Here is a 9312-nt window from a genome sequence, read left to right as displayed (position 1 = left end):
ACAATTTCAGTGTTTTCAAATTTTCTCAAAAACAGCATTACGCATTCACATAATTTTTTCAGGGATTATTCATGACAATAGTCTCCAACTTTTTGTGAGAGGAATTTTTGTTATTTTTGATAGAATGTATTTTATAGACAAAATCCGGTATTGATGGCCCAAATTCAATCCAATGTTCTTTTCAAATTTGCTTCAACAATTTTGGAATTTTGGGAATGCCGATTTTTTACCCTGAAAGAATGCCTTCAAATGCAACTTTTTGTAAGACGGATTTTTGATAAAGTGTCCCAAACAGTTTTTATTGGCATTAGAAGTAGTGAGACTTTCGCTAAAATGCCAAGCCCCAACTTTTCACCATTCTAGTCCATGTAGGTCCTATTCCAAGAATTACTTACTGTCAAATAACATGCTAAAACAAATTAATATGTTATCTAGGACCTTTCTGCATGATTTAAACTCCCTGAACCATTGTTCATGCCCAATTTATCAACAATGTTCTGTAATCAAAACACAACCTACGACCCTGATCAACTGAGTCATTTTCTAGACTTATTTCAGGGTTAAAAGTCTCCAAACTACACCTGAATTCATTCACCTACATAGATATTCAGTTTTTGAATTCTGTTCACCCATATTTTGGATGAAATAGAACCTCCAAGCCTTTGAACTATACTCAGCAATCATTTCCTTCAATGGTGGCCATGATGCTTTTGTAAGCTGCAATGTGATGATTTGTTTGGAATTCAAAAACAAGAATTCTGATATATAACATATGTGGGTAAAGATGGCAGCACTGAGTGGTGAATGGCCAGTAAGTGAGTGGAGTTTTATGGTGATCTGCACTGTACGGGAGGGATAGCGCCCAGAATGGAGCAACATTCAAAGAGGTTATTTTGTGAATTTTGAAAACAGTGTTTTTTTGCAATCTTTTTGTAATTGCTCATGCGTGTATGGTCACACGACTCTGCAATTTGGAGCAGACACTCCAAACACCATGGGCATGATTTCCTCAAAGTGGTATTTTAATAGCTACAGTAGGTTTGATGAGGTCTTTAGTTGAGAAACAACAAATTTCGAACATGTCAGATAAATCGCCACACAGGTTAGCTGCATCTGTCATCGTTATTCGTAATATCAGCCACCAGAAAGCAAACGTATTCCTGAATAATCCAAAATGTGGATTAGCATAGCTTCCAGGACCTTCTTCATTGCCTCATTCTTAGTGACTGATATTCTGAACATCGTTGACATGTGCAGCTAACCTGGCACTTAGTGACAAACCATTGATTCAATCGCTCTGCGTTTCGGTACTGCTGTTTAAATGTTCGATAGTATGTGCTAACATTATCGCAGAGGAACGTTGGAAGTCTACTTGCTACAAATATATCTTTCACTAAATCTACGTAATCATTTATCAACAGAGTGTGCATTGGTTTTAGATAACCCTTCATTCCACCTATTGGAATAGCTGGTAATAATTGTTTAACCAGGCTATTGTCAAATATCCTATAACAAATAATTTCGACACATTTATACAATTGCTCTAAGGGTATGGCTAACCCCGCGTCCATGCATCTTACAATTATATCAAAATTACATATATCAAATTGACAAAAATTAAATTTTCTACAATCTCTCGTGATAAACATCGCTACCACTTTTGACTTCTCGGTAAACATCTTATAGACTTTGGTGTGGGGCATTACAGTGGCGATGCCACTGTCACCAAATGTGAATACCATTTCACTTTAAATTCCATCGTCTTGATCCTCTTCTCAATTAAATGTATTTAGAATAATCGATTTTTCTAAATAGACCCTCTTTCCCGCCCCAAGAGCTAGGAAAGCAAATTGGTGTTTATACATTGTAGGTTATGTTTTACTTTGGAGACTAGAAGTGGTTGCAATGTCAATCACTGTCAACCACAGTGTCCAAATTTCAGCTAGAAGTATCATAAGCTCCGGCAGTAGATTGTTATGAAACGTCATTTTGGGGGTGTTATCCAATAGATGCTACTTTTTTCGGTTCAGAAATTCTGAGTAATGTTGTTTTCGATCACCGGTCGATGTGCGATCCACTAACTTTACATTCACCTTGGACGAATTGCTATATTTTATATTCATCTAGTAACCTGCACGTTAAGAGAAACCACAAAATCAATATTCATCTATATCTGCACCTTGGACGGATTGCCGTCTCAAAGGTGGTGTGTACATTATATCAATATTCATCAAGTGATTTGCACCTTGTAAAGTTGACATTAAAGTACTGGTAAGAGAAACCACAACATCAGTGATTTCGAATGAAATGTGTCCGTTGCCGCATTTTTACTAAGATAAATTATGGGTGCCTCCTGGTTGACTTTCACGGGGTCCTAAACAATTTGAAATGTAGACCCCCCCCCCTAAATGTGTTTTCCTGGCATCTGACGACTTGCATATCCCACGATTTCTACCGCATGAAATACAAAGCATTTGCTAGAAAAGGGGCTTCACGGGTACAGATGTAATTGACAAGGACTGTATGGTCTGGTTTTGATAAGATCCTCGTGTGCTTAGGATTGAACTGAATAACTTAATCATCGAGTGCCGGTATTCCTGGTGCCGCAAAATGTGGCTATTGCACTATGATTTTCAATATGAGCCTGGATGCCGCAAGTGGAATCCTTTTTTTCTGGATGCCACCAAATCATTTTCCGATGCCGCATCCCCTGGTTACTAGCTAATAAGTACAACAGGTCGGCATACGATTCCCAAGCTTCAAGCCAAAACCAGCTCTGGACTTATAGGATGTTGTGAAATAAAAACTAAGACCGAATCAAAAACAAAAGATACAGGACACAGTAGCTAACGCTGATCAACAATATTAATTGGGACTACCAGGAAACACGTCTGAGGAAGGTACATGTATCAATGAAATGGACAGTGGAGACGTGGACAGCGAAGGAAAAGATATCAAAGGTAGGGTTATTGTGTAATGTACCACTGAATTACTGCTACCCTTCACCGACGGTCTGGTTGTTCCTCTTAGCCCAGTTCCTCTTAGCCCAGACAGATTATTTGATTTTGAAGTACATGTAAGTATTAATTCTATCAGTGTAATGTTTAACAAAACAGAGATGTGACCATTTGATCAAGCAAATCACCACGTGTCTATGCTTACCGGTATCGTAACATGCTAACTAGCGATTATTTTTTTTCAATATTTTGAGAATTGTACCAACCACTAAATGGAGGCGGCTATAATTATGAGTCGAGAGAAAATGGTACCGGTCCAGCCGTCGGCGATAATGTTAACCAGTGACGAGATGATGAGCCAATCCACATCGCAAGATTTCGAATCGAGTGAGGGGATGATTGAAGATACATCAACTCATTCCTGGCAGAGGGAGAACATAACACTATACATGTAAGTTTGGTTGAAGTCATTATTATGTTAACTGATAGATAAGCGGCCATTTGGTATCAAATCAACACTCAATCTAGTTAATTTTTACGTTCTACAGGATGAGTGTCACGTCATGCCAACTGTCATAAAACATAACAAGGCAATGACAAAATAATGGAATCCCCGGTACATGATGGTAGCAGTACAGCCCTTCTGGAAGTGGTAGACAGTGAGCCATACTCCCAAGAAGAAAGCTCTCGAGATTCCATTAATGATACGACGTTTGAAGACGAAGCATGGAGACATGCACGGGTGTTCCAGTTCAAAGACATTAAATCAAGTGGTGACAAGGATGATAGTCGTGATGACGATGATTAACCCTCAAACAAAGGTTTTCCTGTTGAAACATCATAGGTGTCACGTCATCAGAAAGCAAACGTATTCCTGAGCATAACGCCCAGACTCTTCATCAATAAACATCAAACTTTGATCAGAAACAACTTATAATTTCTAAATCGAAAAAGAACACCAAGAACAACATGGCACCATTCATTAATAGCTGTTATACATGATAGGCCTACACTCGAAATAGGTTACATGAAACATTGACATTATTTTCAGATTCGATTGGTACCCCAAAAGAACATTCTAATGCATGATGACTACATGATAGTACGCAGAAAAAAGGAGTCACAGATCTAAAAAAATCCATTGTGAATGTCATGGGGAACTCCACTGAATATGCCTTTGCGACATTTTTTTGCTTCCCTTCACTCCAGACGGTCTGATTCTTCCTCTAAGCCCAGATAGATTATTTGATTTGTCTTCAGCAAATGAGTCAAAATGACTGGAGTTGATCATGGCAATCATCAGGAAGCAAACAGTTCTAACTCTCCAGTGGAGTCATTGTGCGAACTAATAGCGTCGTAGAATACGATTGGATGCATCACTAACCGAGAGTTCTGGTTCCATCAATGACCAAATGAGCCGAGCCATGTCGCAAGATGTCGAATCAAGTGGGGGTCATTCGAAGATATGGTAGAGGGAAATGATGACAGTATCCAGGTCAGTCCACGTGAAGGGTGGTTCTCCCAGCATGCCAATGGTGGAGTTAACGTTTCACTGAATAACCTAACAATCAATGAGCAACGTCTCTTGTTGGGCCAAAGACGCCTTGGGGACAAGTTTCAGAAGCTTGGTCATCATTACCCTGCACAATATTCTGCCACGTCACCTAATTTGATATATCCTTGTCACGAGAAGTGTGCGGCACGGCATAGGGAGTGTATGCACGAGCCAGTGAGAAAGATGTGTGCAGGAGCCAGGGAGAAAGATGTGTAGGCCTGTGCAAATGACACCATACTGTAAAACTTGCAGTTATACTGCCCAACTGACGTACACCCAATTACCATAATTCGAGCCGCATTGGAAGCTAATCTATATAAACTAGTTTTCAAGAGCTGGGTGGACATACTTTATTGGAAGCCAATCTTGTCTTGCCGCACATCCAAATTGCCATCTCGATCGAGATGAATAAAGAACCTATCGGTAGAGTCGCCAAGCTCAACCAGGCATGGAGAAAGTTCCAGTAGGCCCATGACCAGGTTATCATTTTTAAAAGGCACCCGCTCAACCTCTGCACCATATCTCAAGCAATGGTTGTGACCGCTTGCATCTCAAGCTATGGTTGTGACCGCTTGCATTGACGTGCGCTATAACCAAGCCGAGGTTAGCCACGGCAGAGGAAATGCATAGCTGCTAGGATACAACGAAAGGGGCCTTTTCACTTGGATTAATGGGCAGCGACAGATGCAGGAAGTGACGAATGGGAGTAAATCCGAGGGGAATTCATCCACAGCTCATCGAGCGGTTCATGCCCATTTCGCCTTGTCTTTTTTCGCCTTTTCCCATTTTGCCTTTAAAAAATATACATTTCGCCTTCTCCTATTTCGCCTTTTCCAATTTTGCCTCTTCCCAATCCGCCTTATTCTATCTCGCCTTTGTCTTTTTTCGCCTTTTCATTTTTCGCCTTATGCTATTTTGCCTCTGTTTTATCTTGCCTTATCACAAGTTGCCTTATCCATTCTTGCCTTCGTCTCAGTTTGCCATTGTCTTAATCTGCCTTCTCCTATTTCACCTTGTCCTAATTTACCTTTGTCCTAATTCGCCTTCATCCTATCTCGCCTTTACCCGCCCCGCCTTTGTATTGTTTCGCCTTCTTCCCATTTCGCCTTCTTCCTACTTTGCAACAAACTTGGTGTCTTTACCCATGTTTGTTGAGTCAATATTTCATATGAAAGTGTCTTCAACAGTGTTGAAGGGCTTCTAGGGTCCATTCGGGGGTACCCGCAATCAAAACCCGGTGGAAATTGCCAAAATTACAAGTGTAGATAACTTCTCAGCCATTATAGTCATATTACATTACATACCATATTACAAAAGACTTTTGTCTCTTTTACCCATGTTTTACCCATGTTTGTGGGGCCAATCTTTCATATAAGAGTGTTTCCACGAATTATGTTTTGGCACCCTACCCGAGGCTGTTGCTTAATTACCAATATTTTCAAATCTTCATAACTTCTGAACCATCTACATGTAAGCTTACATGTATCTCCAAAACCAACTTTTGGATTGATAAAAGGCGAGGTGAGATATGGCGAAACGGGAGAAGGCAAAATGGGAAGAAGGCGAATTGACATAAAGGTCTTGAATCAAGAAAAGGCAAGATGAGATAAGGCAGGATGGAACCAAGGCAGAATAGGACAAAGGCGAAATAAGAAAAGGCAAACTAGGATGAGGCAAGATGAGAGGAAGGCGAGTTAGGAAGAAGGCCGAATTGAGAAAAGGCAAGTTAGGACAAGGCTAAATGGGAGAAGGCAAAATTGGATAAGGCGAATAAGGTTAAGGCGGAATGGGCAGATACCCATCGAGCACACCATGTTCATTCAAAGATAAATGTATGGAGAGTGTTATACAGAGGGCTCTTGCCAGTAGGGGGCGAAGGTGAGCAGGGCTATGCACGATCACACCGCTCATCTACTAGCCGGGGAAATATGGCGACTCCTGCACTAGACTCCCATCTATTGACACCTCTGTTGATTGTCGATCGTCATCTTCGTATGTTGAATCCTGCACTAGACTGCCATCTGTTGACCCCTCTGTTGATTGTCGATCGTCATCTCCGTTTGTTGGCTCCTGCACTAGACACCCATCTGTTGATTGTCGATCGTCATCTCCGTCTGTTGGCTCCTGCACTAGACACCCATCTGTTGATTGGCGATCGTCATCTCCGTCTGTTGACTCCTGCACTAGACTCCCACCTATTGACCCCTCTGTTCATTGTCGATCGTCATCCCCGTCTGTTAACTCCTGCACTAGACTCCCATCTGTTGACCCCTCTGTTGATTGTAGATCGTCATCTCCGTATGTTGACTCCTGCTCCTGCACTAGACTCCCATCTGTTGACCCATCTGTTGATTGTAGATCGTCATCTCCGTATGTTGACTCCTGCTCCTGCACTAGACTCCCATCTGTTGACCCCTCTGTTGATTGTAGATCGTCACCATCTTTTGACCCATCTGTTGATTGTCGATCGTCATCTCCGTCTGTTGACTCCTGCACTAGACTCCCATCTTTTGACCCCTCTGTTGATGGTTGATCGTCATTTCCGTCTGTTGACTCCTGCACTAGACTCCCATCTTTCCCGTCTGTTGACTCCTGGAGAGGTGCTCCGAGAGGTCCACGTAAAAAGAAGGTACCCCCAGATGTAAAGCCAGCTCCTCAATTGATTGTCGATCAAAATCTTCCTTTGTTGACTCCTGTATTAGAATTCCCTCAGTTGATTTTTTATCAGCATCTTCCTCTGTTGGCTCCTGCACAAGATCCCCAACCCCCTTTGCTGAGTGTCGATCTGCAACTTCATCTGTTAATTCCTGCAATATACGCCCCTCATTAAATTCGTGCTCGGCTTGCCCAATAATTGAATTATCTTCATCTTCAAATGACACTTGCAGATGTGTAGGCCTGTGCAAATGACACCATACTGTAAAACTTGCAGTTACTGCCCAATTGTCAGGTTTTCTGCCAGGAATTTTCGCAAGGGGGGTGTGATCCAGGACATGTGCCGAACGGGGGTGCTGATACATCTTCATGGCGTCTGTGAAATAGTGGACGAAGAAGTCGCTCTCAAGTCTGATACATCCCCATGACTAAGGGCCTGGGAGTGGGCATAAACAGACGGTATGTACAAATCAACATTCATCTAATGATCTGCACCTCGCACAGTTGACACCATATCTAACTAAGTGATGTACACCTCGGACGGATTGACATAAGAGAAACCAGTCGACATAAGAGAAACCACAAAATCAATATTCATCTAAGTGATTTGCACCTTGGACGGATTGCCGTCTCAAAGGTGGTGTGTACATTAGATCAATATTCATCTAGTAATCTGCACCTAGGGGTTGGTTTTGCCAAAGAAAGTCCTACTCTAGAGATGGCAATCCGGCCGTCCAACAGCATTAGTTATGTGTTGCACTTAACTTTACAGCATCGTCATTGAAGGGGGTAGTTGTAAAACAAGAAACACAGAAACGAAACAGAAACACAGAAACGCAGAAACGAAACGCAGAAACGAAAATCAAACGGGTTTTCATAAAAGTTGGAATCAAGCGGAACGCCGATACTTTCCTTGCCCAATCCGTTGTTATTGTCGTTTAAAAGTAAAATCTGAGGTTGGTGGGTTGCGGCCAGCCAGAATGCAATAGAGTTGTTGAGGGGATACATGGAGCAACTTGGGGGGGGGGGGGGGGGGTGGCACGATATGGGTGAAGTCTTTTGAGGTGGTGGTGTAGTACTTTGGTAGGTTCGATTCGATTCCTACAGCATGTTATTTTAAATGAAGGTGCAGTGCAACATCTTGCCTTGTAGTGTTCAATTTACATGAAGTACCAGGATCATCCTACAAATCCCGTCTGATGCAGCACTAAATGCAAGGTACGGTTCCAGTACATGTGTGAATCATTTCGACGTTATGTGAGACGTGAGAGACCAATTTTGGCGACTAGAATAGAGTAAAGTGTGGGGGGGAGGGCGGGCGGGCACTAGACTTGGACTTGGAGTAACTCAATCTTGCCTGCCCAGCTGCTGCCTTTAAATAGTCCCTTTAAATATCTGTTTATGTTAATGAGGTTGCAGTAGGGAAGTTCAGCCTAGTGTCGTGCACAGGCCATGGAATGTACAAAAGAATAGCGAGTTCGAATAGAGAGTCATGTTCTATTGTACATAATAAATAAAGTGGGGCCGTTTCGACTTGGGGCCGTTTTTGGTCAGGGGCACGATCAAGGCCGGATGCTGCCAATCTGCGCACACGTTGATGAGGCTAAAAGGGGTATTGGGAAATGAGCATTCCTCCTTCCATTCCGACTGAATACCAGTTTTAGTTACACCCGCGTTCGCGGCCACAACCATGGCAACAAGATGGAGTCTGCAGACCAGAATTCGCCACAAGACTGGTTTCTGCGTTTCGTTTCTGTGTTTCTGTGTTTCTGTTTCGTTTCTGTGTTTCTTGTTTTACAACTACCCCATTGAAGGATTACTTCAAGGAACAGCTGGAAAAGCCCTTGTTGGTGCCGGTACTGTCAACCTAACTCGCAGCAATGGTAACATGAAGGTAACACGAACGTCGAATCACTGAGTTAAAACCTGTCGCACTCACAGTCCATGCGTTGGCAGGCTACCTTGTATAAAGCCAGTCCTATGTGCATTGTATGCGTGGAGCGTTCTATGATTGAATGAGTAATCACGAGGGGCGCGCATTCTTGTTGAAATCGGGGTTGAAGTCGGGTTACAAGCCCTTTAATAGGTCCACCTATGACAAATGGGCAAGACGCCAGAAGAAGCAGGAGGTTGAAAGACGTGTGG

The sequence above is a fragment of the Lineus longissimus genome, unplaced genomic scaffold (assembly GCF_910592395.1).
Source record: "Lineus longissimus unplaced genomic scaffold, tnLinLong1.2, whole genome shotgun sequence".
In the NCBI taxonomy this organism is placed as follows: Eukaryota; Metazoa; Nemertea; class Pilidiophora; order Heteronemertea; family Lineidae; genus Lineus; species Lineus longissimus.
The sequence above is the reverse complement of the archived record's forward strand: the minus strand, read 5'-3'. Positions refer to the sequence as shown.